The 15,181-nt window shown below is 48.2% G+C and overlaps 1 long non-coding RNA gene across 1 annotated transcript; it reads left to right on the top strand.

Annotated features, from left to right (window-relative positions):
• The first annotated feature begins 1,394 nt into the window (after positions 1 to 1,394).
• On the top strand, positions 1,395 to 2,298 carry LOC142864739 (uncharacterized). Its single transcript, XR_012915081.1, has 2 exons — positions 1,395 to 1,558; positions 1,719 to 2,298. It is a non-coding gene; the product is annotated as an uncharacterized LOC142864739 (long non-coding RNA).
• Positions 2,299 to 15,181: the final 12,883 nt, after the last annotated feature.

The raw sequence follows: 15,181 nt of genomic DNA on the forward strand, positions 1-15,181 counted from the left end.
TCACGTAATTTAAATTCTTGCCCTTTGCTCCCTTGTGTATATTTTTGCATTAAAAAAGGTCTGCTTAAAATTAGTTCAGTTCTTCCCTTTGGGTAAATTTTCAAACAAAAATCTGGGAGAATTAGAAAGAGGATGAGAATGACTGATAGTTGAGATTTCTTCTCCAGAGTCTCCTGATTGCTATATGATAAGAAAGTTGAAAGAATGAGTGGAAAGACCAAAAAGAAGAAAATGCATTGTCTAGGGCAGGCATCCTCAACCTACAGCCCAAGGACCACATGCAGCCCACCAGGGGCATTTATCCTGCCCGCCAGGTGTTTTTGCCACCACCGCCTGTCCTGCTTAGCAGCCGACTTGTCCGAGGCCCACAGTGCGCATGTGTGGAAGGTGCACCGCACTCTCCCACGGCCCTCCAACGGTCTGAGGGACAGTGACCTGCCCCCCCCCATTTAAAAAGTCTGAGGACCCCTGACCTAGGGTCTGCACAGATTAGTGATGTCACTGCCCTCCAAGGAAGAAAATACTTTGATTATATGCCTATATCTTTTGCAGTGATAAGAAAATTGCAGGACCCAAGAGACAGAGACCCATGCTTTACATTCTATTAAACGTGCACTAAAGTAAGATCTAGATATTCCCTGCACTGACCACCTCCCCCAATGTCTCCACTGGAAAATGGGATTCTTTAATTGTGTGAGCAGACCAAGGGGTCTTAGGAGAAACCAGATGAAGGGCAAGAGGAGCGGTCCCCTGCTCTCCGAAGCTGCGGTTCTGAAGCCGCCTGGAGACTTTTGAGAGCAGCTATGGTGTTCCCTCCCCGGTTACAACTTCCTTCAGCACAGAGCTTGGGGACGCACAGGAACATCCGATTATAATACAACACTTTTATCTTGTTGCAGCAACGTGTACAACTAGTGCTACAACTCTTGACTGGAGAAGGAACTGAACCGCACACGAACAGTCGGGAGAACCGCCTTTGTTCAGCCAGCAGGCTCAGCACAGCAACCATCTTCTTCTGATCTTCTGACCCCTCTTCCTTGGTCTCCTGCTTTTTTATACCCTTGGTAGGGCTCAAAAAGCGTCCAATCAACTACAAGCTTTAACATCCAATCAGCATCAAGCCTTAACATCCAATCAGCATCAAGCCTTAACATCCAATCAACATCAAGCTTTAACATCCAATCAACATCAAGCTTTAACATCCAATCAACATCAAGCTTTAACATCCAATCAGCAACAATGGGATTCAAAAATTACCCAATCAGGATCACGCAATCCCTGCATGGGCCTGGACAGCAGACTTCCGGTGCGCTGGGCCGGAAGCAGGCGGCTGCACGCAGGCCAGCCGAGGCCACGTCCGGTTGCTGGATGTTTTTTGGCATAAATCTCACTCAAGGCCATGAGGAGCAGGTTTCTTCTGGTGCTTTTGTAGTCCTTTCTAGACCGAGGAGCTTTGAGTCTGGTCCTTTTCAGACATCACACATTCTCCTCCTGTTGCCAGTGATGTCATCTGTTTCTGGAAAGCAGCCTACAGGTGTGCCGTGACTGAGAAGAACAGGTGACAGTAATGGCCGTGTGTTTGTCCCATTCCCGGCCGGGGTGGGGACACCTGGGGGGGGGGGTTGTTAACGGAATTCCCCATCACTGGGCTGCACGGTCGTCCACGGAGCCACGGCTCCTCTTGGTGACATTCGTCCTCCGTGCTCCACACGGGGCAGTTCTTCATTCTGCAGAGCGTGTGCTTTGTCACAGAAATTGGGCACAAGGAAAGAAAAACTTCCCACCGCCATCCAGTAGTAGACTCTGAGCTCATCTACGTGCCTGGCATCGTAGTCAGAGCCAAGATGAAGACTGGGCTGGCGGGCACTGGAAAGGGAGTTCCAAATCTATCGGACAGACCAGATTATTGTTACAAAGGAAAATAATTCGAGAGTAACGTACATGGTGCTTCGTGCCATGAAAACAGGAAGTATGCTCAGCGCTAGAGAAGACAAGACTTGTGTGGCTTAGCCTGGACTGGGCCTTGAATGACAGAAGAAAGAAACAGAAGCTGGTAGGGGCCGGTCTCTCTGCCAGCCTGGCCAAAGCCGGTTGGATACCCCACTCTGTCCTCCCTGCCGGCCTCCTTTCCAGAACGTAGCCCCAAGGGTGCAGTGGAGTCCACAAAGAAGCTCTGGGGAATTAAACAGGCCAAATGTGTGGGTCCCACGCCGATGTTCCCCCACCCCCACCCCAGGAGATTGCTCAACGCTTAGAACCCAATTCTCAGAAAACACAAAATTAAAAAGCTGCAACTAAGTCAACAGATTCCCCCTTTTCTACAGAGAACCAGATGAGTCTGTGCATCTGTTTGTGAACAGCTTTTCTCCAAAGGGAGAATTTTAAGCAGGAAAATATTAGCAAGAAATTTTGGAAGCAGAGATAAGAGCAGGGCAAAAAGGCTTAGTCCCAGAAAAGTATGGAAGGAGTTGTGCTCCGATCCCAAGGAGAAGGAATGGTGTCTCCAAGCGTGGTACAGCCCCATCCTAGGGGTGGCCCTGACAGTCGCTTCTTGCTAAAGGCTCACGTCCACCCCAAGTGCAACCTCCTGGCCCCAGGGGACAGGCCTTGGCTGTATGAGCAAGGACACAGTCCTTAATTCCCCACGTGGAGAATAGGGCAGTCCTACCTACCTCAAAAGAATTTGGATATTGGAAATAATAAAACAAGCCTTTAGTATAGAGCCTGGGATAGAAATTACTCACATGGCATTTATTTTTCCCATTATTAATCATCATAATTTTAATATCACCTTTCCTCCCTATCAAAGTTTCTTTTCTTTTCTTTCTTTCTTTCTTTCTTTCTTTCTTTCTTTCTTTCTTTCTTTCTTTCTTTCTTTCTTTCTCTCTTTCTCTCTTTCTCTCTCTCTCTCTCTCTCTCTCTCTCTCTCTCTCTCTCTCTCTCTCTCTCTCTTTCTTTCTTTCTTTTCCTTACTATACTCCAATAACTAGAAAGTTACATACTCAGATCCCCATAGGATTTTCTTCTCCTGTTAGAGCTTTGGGTCATCCTGGTTTAATCAGTCCTTTTAAAGAATCACCAGCCATTCTTCTGGCTGACATTTTAATCAGGTTTTCCCAAGAATCCCAAAGGAGGGGAGGAAATGGAATTGCAATGAAAAAAAAAATCCACTTTTCTCTACATGCCAGTAAATTATAACTCTGCAGCCGCCTCGGAAAAAGAACAAAAGACACGTGGCTGAACATTTTTCTGGCTGGAAAAATTGACAAAGCAGCGGAACCAGATTCTTTGCAGTATTGATGGGGAGTGGAGGGCCAGACAGGGCCAGGGAACAAGTGCGGTTCTACAGAGCGTGTCCTCACAAGCTATTCTAACGCGACACTCAAAGTGCTCACAGGACACCTTCGAGATGGAAGAAAAATGCCCACTTCTCTGCACATGTCCTTTAAAATATAGAAAGGGAGGATGCCTTTAAGTACCCAACATAGAAGATAATATTTAAATAACATTTAGGGCTGTGTGCTCCCATGACACGTAATATTCAGTTGCTGACAGTATTTTTCCTGGAGAAACTCTTTCCAGCCCTGTGGTCAGGCCTCCTCTGCAGCCTTTTCAATTGGTTCTGGAGATCGTTCTAGAATAAATGTCTGTCTTAGGGACATAGGTCAGTCTAGCTGCTGCAGCGGAGCTGGAGTCAGACAGCCTGGGTTTGCATCTTAGCTCACCACTTCTCCACTCTGTGTCCTTGGGCAAGTCACTCAACCTCTCTGAACCCACAGCCTCGTCTGCAAAACAGAGGTGCAATGTTCCCTTCTAGTTCAGGCTGTGTTAGGATGGGGTAGAGCAATGCATGCAAAGAGCTCAGCGCTGGCCAGGCGCGGTGGCTCACACCTTTAATCCTAGCACTCTGGGAGGCCGAGGCGGGAGGATTACTCAAGGTCAGGAGGTCGAAACCAGCCTGAGCAAGAGCAAGACCCCGTCTCTGCTAAAAATAGAAAGAAATTAATTGACCAACTAAAAATATATAGAAAAAAATGAGTGAGGCATGGTGGCGCATGCCTGTAGTCCCAGCCACTCGGGAGGCTGAGGCAGGAGGATCGCTTGAGCCCAGGAGTTTGCGGTTGCTGTGAGCTAGGCTGATGACACAGCACTCTAGCCCAGGCAACAGAGTGAGACTTTGTCTAAAAAAAAACAAAACAAACAAAACAGCTCAGTGCACTGCCTGGCTCCCAGAGCATCCTTTATCACCGATGTTTGGAGGAGAGAAGCCCAAGGAGAAAGGGGAAGAGAGAGCAAGAAGGAAGCAAGACCAAGCATGAAGTCCTGACGGTGTCTGCCAGCTCCTGTCCTCCTCCTACTCCTCCCTACACCACGTTCATTGTGCTCCCCATCGGAGCTGGAAATCTTAACCAACTAGTAACAATTGCCACTCGTAGGAGTCTGCCAGAGCTGCCATAACAAACTACCCCACAGTGGGTGGCAATAACAGCAAGGTTCTGTCTCACAGTTCTGCAGGCTACACGTCTGAGACCGAGGTGTCTGGAGCACTGGTTCCTTCCGGAGGCTTGAGTCAGACTCTGCTCCATGCTCCTCTCCTAGCTCCCTAGCTTCGGGTGGTTTTCTTGGCAATCTTTGGAGCGCCACGCTTGTAGATGCATCACTCTGATCTCTGCCTCCATCTGCACATGCCATTCTTCCAGTGTGCATGTGTCTGCATCCCAATTCTTCCTTCCCATAAGGCCAACCGTCATACTGCATTCAGGCCCACCCAAGTGACCTCATCTTGGAGCTACACCTGCAACAAAGTTCCTTCCAAATAAGGTCTTGTTCCGAGGTACTGGGAGTTAGGTCTTCAGTGCATGAATCTGGGGGGAGAAAGGAGACACAATTCAGTTTGCAACACCACTTGTTAATCAGCCTTGTGACCCTGGGCAAGTCACTTAGCCTCGGTGCCTCAGGTCCTTAGAGCCAGAGCAAGTAAACGTGCCTGGGTTCCCAATTCCCACCAAGGTTCTGCTACTTTCTAGAAGTGCGATCTTGGGCATGTTGTTCAGTCTGGCTAAGCCTCAGCTTCCACCTCCAGAAAATGGGCATAATCGTAGTTGTTCTCTGAGGACTGAATAAGATAAAGCATGAACAGCCAATACTAAGGGCTCAAGAAATGTTATTTATGATTCTCATTTATTTATCCTTTTTTAATATGGTAGAGCTCCATCTGGCTGTTCCTATGACACTTTCTCTTCCCCAAGAGCTTCCGGTTGCCACCTCTACTTGCCTCCCACGTGCCTGCCATGCAGAAGGCACTCAATAAACCCTCCAAATAGTGAATGAATAACTGAATGATGCAGGGAAGAGTTAAGCTACTCCTATTCACTTTTTATATTCTGCTGTTTCCAGAAAGGATTTGAGGAGGTTGAGGAATCGTATGAGTCAGAGTTTATATGTTCTGAAATATGAACCACACAAGGTAAAACATACAAGCAAAGATTCCAAATAGCCCAAGATTGGGAGCATTCTTTTTTTTTTGAGACAGTCACACTCTGTTGCCCAGGCTAGAGTGCCATGGCATCACCCTAGCTCACAGCAACCAAAAATTCCTGGGCTCAAGAGATCCTTCTGCCTCAGCCTCCCGAGTAGCTGGGACTACAGGCATGCACCACCATGCCTGGCTATTTTTTTCTATATATATTTTAGTTGGCCAATTAATTTCTAGTAGAGATGGGGTCTCTGGTTTTGAACTCCTGATCTTGAGCGATCCGCCTGCCTCAGCCTCCCAGAGTGCTAGGATTACAGGCATGAGCCACTAGGCCCAGCCAGTGGGAGCCTTAATTAATTAATGCTAACTCTTCCAGTCTGAGCAAAGGCCTCAGGCTAATAGTATTCTGAAATTGCTTAAAAGCAGTTATAGTCACAAAACCCAGGTACCCCAGGAGTCCACTGGGAGCTTTAATGACATTACACCTGAGCCTTTTTTGTCAGGAAGGAACTCAAGAGACCGTTCACAGACTGAAGTAAGATGGGCAAAAAGCCTCGCTCAGCAAATAGCATGCCATTAACTTGGTGTGTGTGGACAATACCCAGGGAGGAAGTAATTGAGTCAATAAAAAAAAAAAATCAGAGTGGATAAACAGGCCGAAGTGGGGGCGGGAAGACATGCAAAACTGCTAGTTCCTGAGAAAATTCGAAACGAGACAAGTTGGAATATGTGGGTCACTCTATAAGAATATTAAAGTTAGTACAGGCCGGGCACGGTGGCTCAGGCCTGTAATCCTAGCACTCTGGGAGGCAGAGGCGGGCGGATTGTTCAAGGTCAGGAGTTCGAAACCAGCCTGAGCAAGAGCGAGACCCCCGTCTCTACTAGAAAAAGAAAGAAATTAATTGGCCAACTAACATATATATAGAAAAAATTAGCCGGGCATGGTGGCGGATGCCTGTAGTCCCAGCTACTCGGGAGGCTGAGGCAGGAGGATTGCTTGAGCTCAGGAGTTTGAGGTTGCTGTGAGCTAGGCTGACTCCATGGCACTCACTCTAGCCTGGGCAACAAAGTGAGACTCTGTCTCAAAAAAAAAAAAAAAGTTAGTACACATTGACTAAATGATAACAGTAATATTTAAATGATGTGATGGAATGGTAGTCCTTTAATAAAAATAATGGTAAAATTATATCATGCATTATACGTTCACTGCACTCTCCTAGGCACTTTGTCTGAGTTGAATCCCTGTTTAATCTTCACAACAGCCCCACAGATAGGGTCCGTAATCATCTCCATTTCACATTTGAAGAAACTGAGGCACGGAGAGGATACCTGATTTATTTGTCATGTATTATCTCATTTAATCCTCATGCCAATGCTTTGAAGGAGTTACCATTATCTGTTCTCATTTTATAGACAAGAAAACCAAAGCACAGAGAGGTCATAACCTGGCCAAGGTCACGCATCTCGGAAGTACTAACCCAGAGTTCAGAGCCAGCTGACAGTCCCCAGGGCTGGGACTAACATGCTAGTGGCTACACGAAATATATTTAGATTCACCTCAAAAAATATCTAGCACAGAATTTTGGTTATAAATTCATAATAATGAGAGCAAGCACTTATATAGAGCTTGTTATAGGCCAGGCACCATTTTCAGCACTTTTAACACATAACTTATCCTTACAACAGCCCTCTGAGGCATGTAGTATAGTAAACCCATTTTGCAGATGAGGAAACTGAGGAAGAGAGTTGAAGGGCCTGGCCTGGAGTCACAGCAGTAAATCCTGGAGCCAGAGCTTTTGGATCCAGGTATCTGGGCCCAGAATCTGTGTTTTTGGCCACTCTTCTCTCTTGCCTAAGAAGGATGTTTTGGTTTGATGTCCCACAATCTGGTGATCAATACTGGAGAAAAAGAAATCAACAACGGCGAATTGCCTTAAAGCCTCGTTTTGTCCATCACAGGAGGGTATTTACGTCATCATTTTCGTTTCAGTGCCAATCATTTCTTTTAAAACAATTGGTCTCATCGGGAAGAAAATTTTCCTGTTCGCAAGAAAAAGGAAAGGTAAGAATGGAAGCACAGGGCTGTGTGGTCAGACTGCAAGGAGATGCAGAGACTCGGCCACGTTGCGTCCCGCACGCCTGTCATCTCTGTCCCCAACAGCAAAGCTGCCTGCCGCTTGCAGGCATGCTGCCCACGAGGATCTGGGACTGCAGTTCCAGTCTAGTGTCCCCCCCACCCCCGCCTTTGGAGAGCAAGCCAGGACTGCACATTTTCTGTACCCTGCTGCTTCTTTTCTGCAAATGCAATTGAGAGAAGAGGTTCACTAGGGGGTGAAGCTGGGTGACACTGGGCTGCTGAGAATCCCTTTCGTAGCTCTGCATAGAAGTGCGCATGCGCCTGTCACTGCTGGTGACTGCGCGGCCACCAGGACCCTCCCGAGCTGTGAGCGCCGCGTGCAAAACCTCTCCGTCCACAGCTGGCCTTGCAGCCCGGGCTGTGGAGGCGCGGTCACAAAAGATCCAACGAAATGGCTGGAAAGGACTAGCCTCCTTTTTTTTTTTTTATTAATGTTCTAAACTCCAGGCAGGCCAGCTGGGGCTAGGAGCTATTGTATGCGCCGGCGGTGACATCTGTCCCACGAGGCAGGGCTTCTGACCCACGAGGTGGCTTATACTTTTGAGACTCGCCGATGCTCATGGGAGGTGCCTGTCTGCTACACCTGTTAAGAGGAAAGTCTTGGGGGGGAGTGTGCCCAGGGTCTGCGAGTCGAAGGAGGAGTTCTGGGATCCGGATTCGGGGAGCCCTGATCAGACGCCCCATGCTGGCTCCATGCCCACCTCAACACATGCCAATGACACGGTATTGAAATCACCCAGGAGCACGATGGAGTGAAGACGCGTGTCACCCACTAGGCAGTCGCCTTTGTGATCAGTACGTAGGTTTTGTTGCTTTCGTGGCTTGCAGAACTTGGCACCCAGCTAATACCAGCTCTCAGCAAATAATATCTGGTGACTTGGGGCAGCCACTCACTCGGGGAGGCAATCTGGACGGGCAGGGCCAGTCCCAGCTAACGTGCAAAAATAAAACAAACTGGGGCTTGTTTCCATCGTCATTCCCTGAAAACTCGTTTCACTGTACTGGGCGTTTGGATATAGATGATCTCATTTTATCCTCACAAGCAACCCTATTATATAAGGGACATAATTCTCCTTATTTTACAGATGAGGCAATGGAAGCCAGGAAGGAATAAGTAACTCGCCCAAGATCACACAGTTACTTGGTTAGTGGGCTGAGCTGGGATTTGAAACCAGGCGATTTGATTCCAGCTTCTGCAAAATTAAACACATCTGTCCATATAGCCCCGTAACGATGCATGCTTCGTTTTGCCATTGGGGGACATTTTTTCCCTGCCCAACCCCTGCCTCTTTTCCCCTTAGTGTTCTCTTTTCAGTTAACTTTGCCCAGATAAAACTGGTCGGAAGGTATAGTACACAGCATCCTTAGTTCTTGCCCTAAATCTGAACCCAGATCTTATAGTCCAGACCAGACTTTATGGGCCTCCCCGTCCAATGCCACCAGCCCACAGTCCGGCTGACCTGGGGCAAACTCGACCTATTGAAACCATGAGAAGAATAACCCCTGCCCTGCATTTTTCCAGGGTTAATTTCCTTGAAGACTGACGAAGGCCAATGTCCATGAGCATGCTTGGAACATCACGAAATACTCTTCTCCAGACCACTGGGTTAGATTGCTTTTGTGTGCATCCTTTTTTTAATCTAACAAAAAGGAATGAGAAAGAAAACCTCCCTCCTCTGAGAAAGAGAGAGACGCACCGAGACAGAGAAGGGAAAACAAAAAGATTCTTCTAGATTCTTCTAGAATCTTCTAGAGACAGAAGAAAGAGAAAGGCAGAAGAGAGATAGAACAGGGACAAAGAGACAGGAGGGGGAAACACAGGTCAGAGGCAGGGGGCAGGGGGGCAAGAGAGAGAGGCAAGGTCAGAGAAAGCCAGTGGGAGAGCCCAAGGCCAAGGCTAAGTTTGTCATCTGTCCCATTAGATGCAACGAGTAAATTGCCTCCGAGCCTGGGCACAAACCTAACTTTAATAACTTAAATTCATTCTTCTTCCAACTGGTTGACCTTTAACTTCCTCCTCCCTAGCTGTCCCTCCTTGGGACCATGTCACTCACTCACATCAACTAATCGCACGAGGACCAGGTGACAGGGGCTCGATTGCTAAAAACCACATTGCCAGTGAAGAAGCTCTTTTGGTTGCACACAGCACCTGCCTTTTGTCCCTGGCTTGGGACTGCCATTTTCCCTTGCTGGGTCCCCTAGAGTGTCCACCTGCCCAGCATCTTACCCTCATGGCCACCGCCAGCCCCCGGGGAAAGAAGACGTGTCAGCTATCTTGCTGCGCACAGAATGGGCTCAATGCTGGACGGTTCCAGGTAAATGGGGACAAGAGTCCAAAAGCTCTGGCCAGCACTCAGGTGAAGTGGGGACTTCTCAAAGAAAACTCTTTTTTTTTTTTAATACTTCTACATTTCTGACACCAAATGTGTTGGTTTTCCACACCTGGCAATTCTCCAATTCTCTGCGGAACCAACTATGTGTCCAACTTAATTCTAATTTTTTTTTTTTTTTTTTTTTTTTTTTTTGAGACAGAATCTCACTCTGTTGCCGGGGCTATAGTGCCGTGACATCATCAGCTTAGCTCACAGCAGCCTCCACTTCCTGGGCTCAAGCGATCCTCCTGCCTCAGCCTCCCAGGTAGCTGGGACTGCAGGTATGCACCACCGTGCCCGGCTAATTTTTTCTATATATTTTTAGTTGTCCAATTTCTTTTTATTTCTAGTAGAGAAGAGGTCTCTCTCTTGCTCAGGCTGGTCTTGAACTCCTGATCTTGAGTGATCCTCCCGCCTCGGCCTCCCAGAGTGCTAGGATTACAGGCGTGAGCCACCTCGCCCGGCCCACTGCAACTTAATTCTGATACTAACTATCCAGAGTCACCAGAGACCCCACAGGGTAAGGGCTCAGTGCCGCAAGACTACCCCCACTTTCCACGCCAGCCTCCAGCCCGGGCCTCCCTTTCTGCTGGCCAAGCAGCTATTAACCGGGGGTTCCCACCACCCCCTCCTCGGGTTTGGTAATTTGCTAGAACGGCTCACAGAGACCAGGAAGACAGTTTACATCGCTATTACTGGTTTATTATAAAGGGTACAACTCAGGCGGGGCACATGGAAGAGATGCATAGAGCAGGGTGTGGGGCAAGGTAAGTGTCCTGTCTAGATGCACACGTTCCTGTCACCTCCACTGCGTCCCCAACCTGGAAGCTCTCCAAGCCCTGTTGTTCGGGTCTTTTATGGAGGCTTCATTACATAGGCAGCATTAATTAAATCATTGGTTATTAGTAATTAAGTCGACCTCCACCCTCTATCCCCCTCCCCTGTCTCCAGCTGGGAGTGGGGCTGTAAGTTCTGAAACTCTAATAGGGTGGTTGGTGCCGCAGGCCCTCCAGCCCCCAGCCCCCAGCCCCCAGTCCCCAGCCACCAGTCCCCAGCTCCCAGCCCCCAGTCCCCAGACCCCAGTCCCCAGCCCCCAGCCTCCAGACCCCAGCCCCCCAGTCCTCAGTCCCCAGGCCCCCAGTCCCCAGCCCTCCAGTCCCCAGTCCCCAGCCCCCCAGTCCCCAGCCCCCAGCCCCCCAGTCCCCAGCCCCCAGCCCCCCAGTCCCCAGTCCCCAGCCCCCCAGTCCTCAGTCCCCAGCCCCCCAGTCCCCAGTCCCCAGCCCCCCAGTCCCCAGTCCCCAGCCCCCAGTCCCCAGCCCGCAGCCCCCCAGTCCCCAGCCCCCCAGTCCCCAGCCCCCCAGTCCCCAGCCCCCCAGTCCCCAGCCCCCAGTCCCCAGTCCCCAAAAGTCGCTTCATTAGCATAAACCCAAATGTGGTCGACAGGAGCTTATTATGAATAGATGCTCTTCTCCCCCCAACCCCCACTTGATCATTCCAGAATTCCAAGGATTTTAGAAGCTCTGCGCAGGGACCTAGGGTTGAAGACCAAACACATATTTCTTATGCCACAATGTCACAACTGCCGACCTGCCAGAGGTCCAAGAATGATGAGCCCACTTGTGGGAGGTGACAGTGGCGTTCCTTTCTGCTTTAAGGATGAAGGGTGAGGCCGACATGTGGTGGGGACCTGAGTCCTTAACCCCTAATCGCCCGGTGACTCTTCCAGCCGCTAAGCCCCCGGCTGACGTGGGGATCGCCCCCAGGACTGCTCGTGCAGGGCACCCTCTGCACGTCCCCTGCTGACACCCCTCTTAATCCCCTACTCGGACGTGAACGACCTCACGCCTTACACTCGTCTCTGGCATTGCAGTTTCCCCGTCACTCTCCTCTGATCCTCGCAACGCTCCTGTCCTGCTGATAGGAATCTTGGGTCGCAGAGGGACACGCAGGTTGCTGACAGACCCCCGTGGAGCACTGGCTGTATACCAGGTCCCGTCTGAGGCCACCCCGCCAGCCACTTCACGTTAGCCTCTGACCCTAGCCGAGAAGTAGTTGTCACTCACTTGCAATCTGGAGACAGGAAAACTGAGATTCGATGGGTTTAGGGGCTCCTTCGTGATCAGGTCGTAGCTAGAAAGCCAATGCCCAGAATGAGACTTTGACAGTCACCCCTAAAGGATTTCAGATGTAAATTTGTCTATGAAAGGAAAAAAAATTGGTAGTGGGTAAATCAGAGCTTTAAAGCAAGAGCTTTAAAAACAAAATTCTGGAGCCTTCTCTTTGTGTGTCGGGAACAAATGAACAGTTTCTTTGATTTCCCGCACCCCCTCTCTGCACCTTCCAGAAAGTGGGAGCACTGGCTACTTAATAGAAGAGGAGTCTAAGACATTCAAAAGCTACTTGTAGTAGTAGCCTTTACTACAAGTGTCCCGCACAATGGAAATTGCTTTCCTAAGTGAAACTAGACTCGAGTGGTTTGTTTTGCCCTGTTACAGTTGTTCAGTCCGTAGAAGTGTTTGTGTGATTTTTCTCAAAGTCCCAGAAACAACCCGAGGAGATAATAAAATACCATCCTCTTTATTGAAGTCTGAGATTCGAGAAAGCTGAAGACTGCGGGTTGTGACGTTTGATTGCCCTAAATGAAAATGTTGGAAGATAAAGAATCTTCCCTTGGCCCTGACTTTAAGATGCAAACCGTGGCCAGAGGCCAGGAAACTCGGCCAGTCTAATATATTCTCCCTCTGCTAAAGTCCACATTCTACAAAACTTCTGTCTTCTCCTTAACTACATTAGCGAAGAAAACAATCGATAGCAGAACGCCAGGTTCATCCTAAGGGACTGCAGTTGCAAAACAAAAACTCTAAACAGCTCAGTTCCCAAACTTCAAGGGTTGACCCCTTATTCTCTGTGTGGTGCCCTCTTTGAGATACTCATGCACCTTGATGTTCAAAGTAAAAGCTTGCTCTAATGAATCACAAATCGTGTTGTTAGTCTAATGCAAGTCAAGGCCTTTGTAGCCACTTCCAACCGAGGGCCTTTGTTTCAAGAACCTTCGGGAAAGCCTTGCTAGGGTTGTAGCACTGTCTGATGAGACCATCACCTCCCTACGACACCTAAATACAGCACTGATCCTTCACCTCCTTCTCCCTCCTCTTAACTGAATTACATGACGACCCAATTTAACATCTATCGCTTCGCGTCTGACTTTAACAGCATCATTATAAGGAAGGTTATTTCTGCAAAAGAATATTCAAAGGTGTCTTCAGTTTTCTCATGGGTGTCTATTAATCCTTTGATATTGACAGCATTCTCATTTGAGGCATGTTTCCAGTTATTAACATTATGGCTATGGAACAAATTTCCCCCAAGTGTAATGATTTAAAATAACAACACCTATTTTGCTTATCAATGGGCGATTTGAGCAAGGCACAGTAGGGACAGTTCATCTCGGCACTACCTGTCCCCAGCTAGAGGGGTTGGTCTAGGGCAGGGGTCCTCAAACTTTTTAAACAGGGGGCCAGGTCACTGTCCCTCAGACCATTGGAGAGTGCTCACTGTGGGCCAGGGATGAGTCGGCTGCTAAGCAGGACAAGCAGCGGAGGCAAAAACACCCAGTGGGCTGGATAAATGTCGTTGGCCGGTGGCATGTGGCCCACGGGCCATAGTTTGAGGACACCTGGTCTAGGGGCTGGGGTCTTTCTGCCATCTCGTCAACTCTCGTCTGGCACTTGGCCTGGGAAGCCCCTGACGGCTGGGGCCAAACCAGCAACCCCAGGGTTCCCTGGAGTTCTTTCTCTGTCTCCCTCTGGTCTCTTTACATGGTCTTTTCAACATGGCAGCTTGGGGAGGGGGGGCTGGATTTTTTTTTTTACATGGCAAATCAGGACCCCCAAGAGAGAAGGCAGAAGCTGTATCACTTGTATGACATGGCCAGTGACATTACACATACCCACTTCTGCCATATCCTATTCCTTAGAAGAAAATCTCTAAAGCCAGCCCATTGTCAAAAGGAGAAGAGTAAGGTTGTACCTTTTGTGAGATGAGTGTCAAAGAATTTGCGGGCATGTTTTATCAATAAAACCACTGAAAGCATCTTATCATGTCATTTTCCTGTTGATTATTTCTTCTGATTGTTAACTGGTTCAGCTCCACCAGGTCCATCTGTCAGTGGTTCTGTGCAAGTTTGGCATGTCAGGCCCAGGAGGGCTGGGATTTTTGTGTCTTGTATTCAAGGCTAGTCTCTAATACTTAGTACCTGGTACACGGTAGGTGCCCAATAAATGTTTGTTGAATGACTGGCTGATTCGACAGTTCTCCAATATCACTTTAGTCACCTTCACGAAGTCTTGCATCCTTTATAAGATTTGCAATTTTCCTTTGCAACTAGTTTTTCTTCTTCTTTTTATTGCAATGTCTGAAGTTAACAACTTGGGGACAATCAGTGACAGACTAGTCAAAAAAGATGTTGATATAACGAGCCAAGATAGAACCTAATGTTACCCAAGCAGGGATATTGAAATGGAGATTTATATTTTAAGTGGTCATTTCATTTTGGGGGATATTGAAATGGGGATTTATATTTTAAATGGCCATTTCATTTGGGGGTGAGCATAAGAAACTCTGTTCCCCACATGAAAACTCAGATCATGAAGACTTAAATAACAGGGACTTCTAGAATCCCTTTGAGCGAATGAAAATCTCTCCTAGTTTCAAGTTTTCTAGCTATGGAAAGGCAATTCCCTCTCCAGCTGCAACCGCGTGGTGATCTTAGAACCTAGAATTTTAGATCAGGGCTGTAGATCCAGATGGGCAGATATTTAGCATCCATGATAACAAACTTATTAATTAATAATAATAACAAATACTGACGATGTTTCGAATATTGACGCTCATTTACTATGCATCAGGCCTATGCTGTTTTGCATGTATTTTCACGTGTAATCTTTGAGATAGGTGTCACCATTTTCATTTTGCAAGTGCTCCACTAAGTTACAGAATTTCCTCTGAGAATGTGCTGGAAATAAGACCGAACTCAAGTCGAACAGCATGGCCCAAGCTGTTAGCAGCCATGCCTCCTCCCTTCGTTGCTCTGCAGTGCAGAATGCCTGCATTAAGCCTGGCGGTGAACTAGCCATACTGGAACAGGAAACCCATACTTAGGGCCTCTCTCGGGCCTGAGCAAGGGCCATTTAATTT

This window comes from Microcebus murinus, chromosome 26 (assembly GCF_040939455.1).
Source record: "Microcebus murinus isolate Inina chromosome 26, M.murinus_Inina_mat1.0, whole genome shotgun sequence".
NCBI classification, from domain to species: Eukaryota; Metazoa; Chordata; class Mammalia; order Primates; family Cheirogaleidae; genus Microcebus; species Microcebus murinus.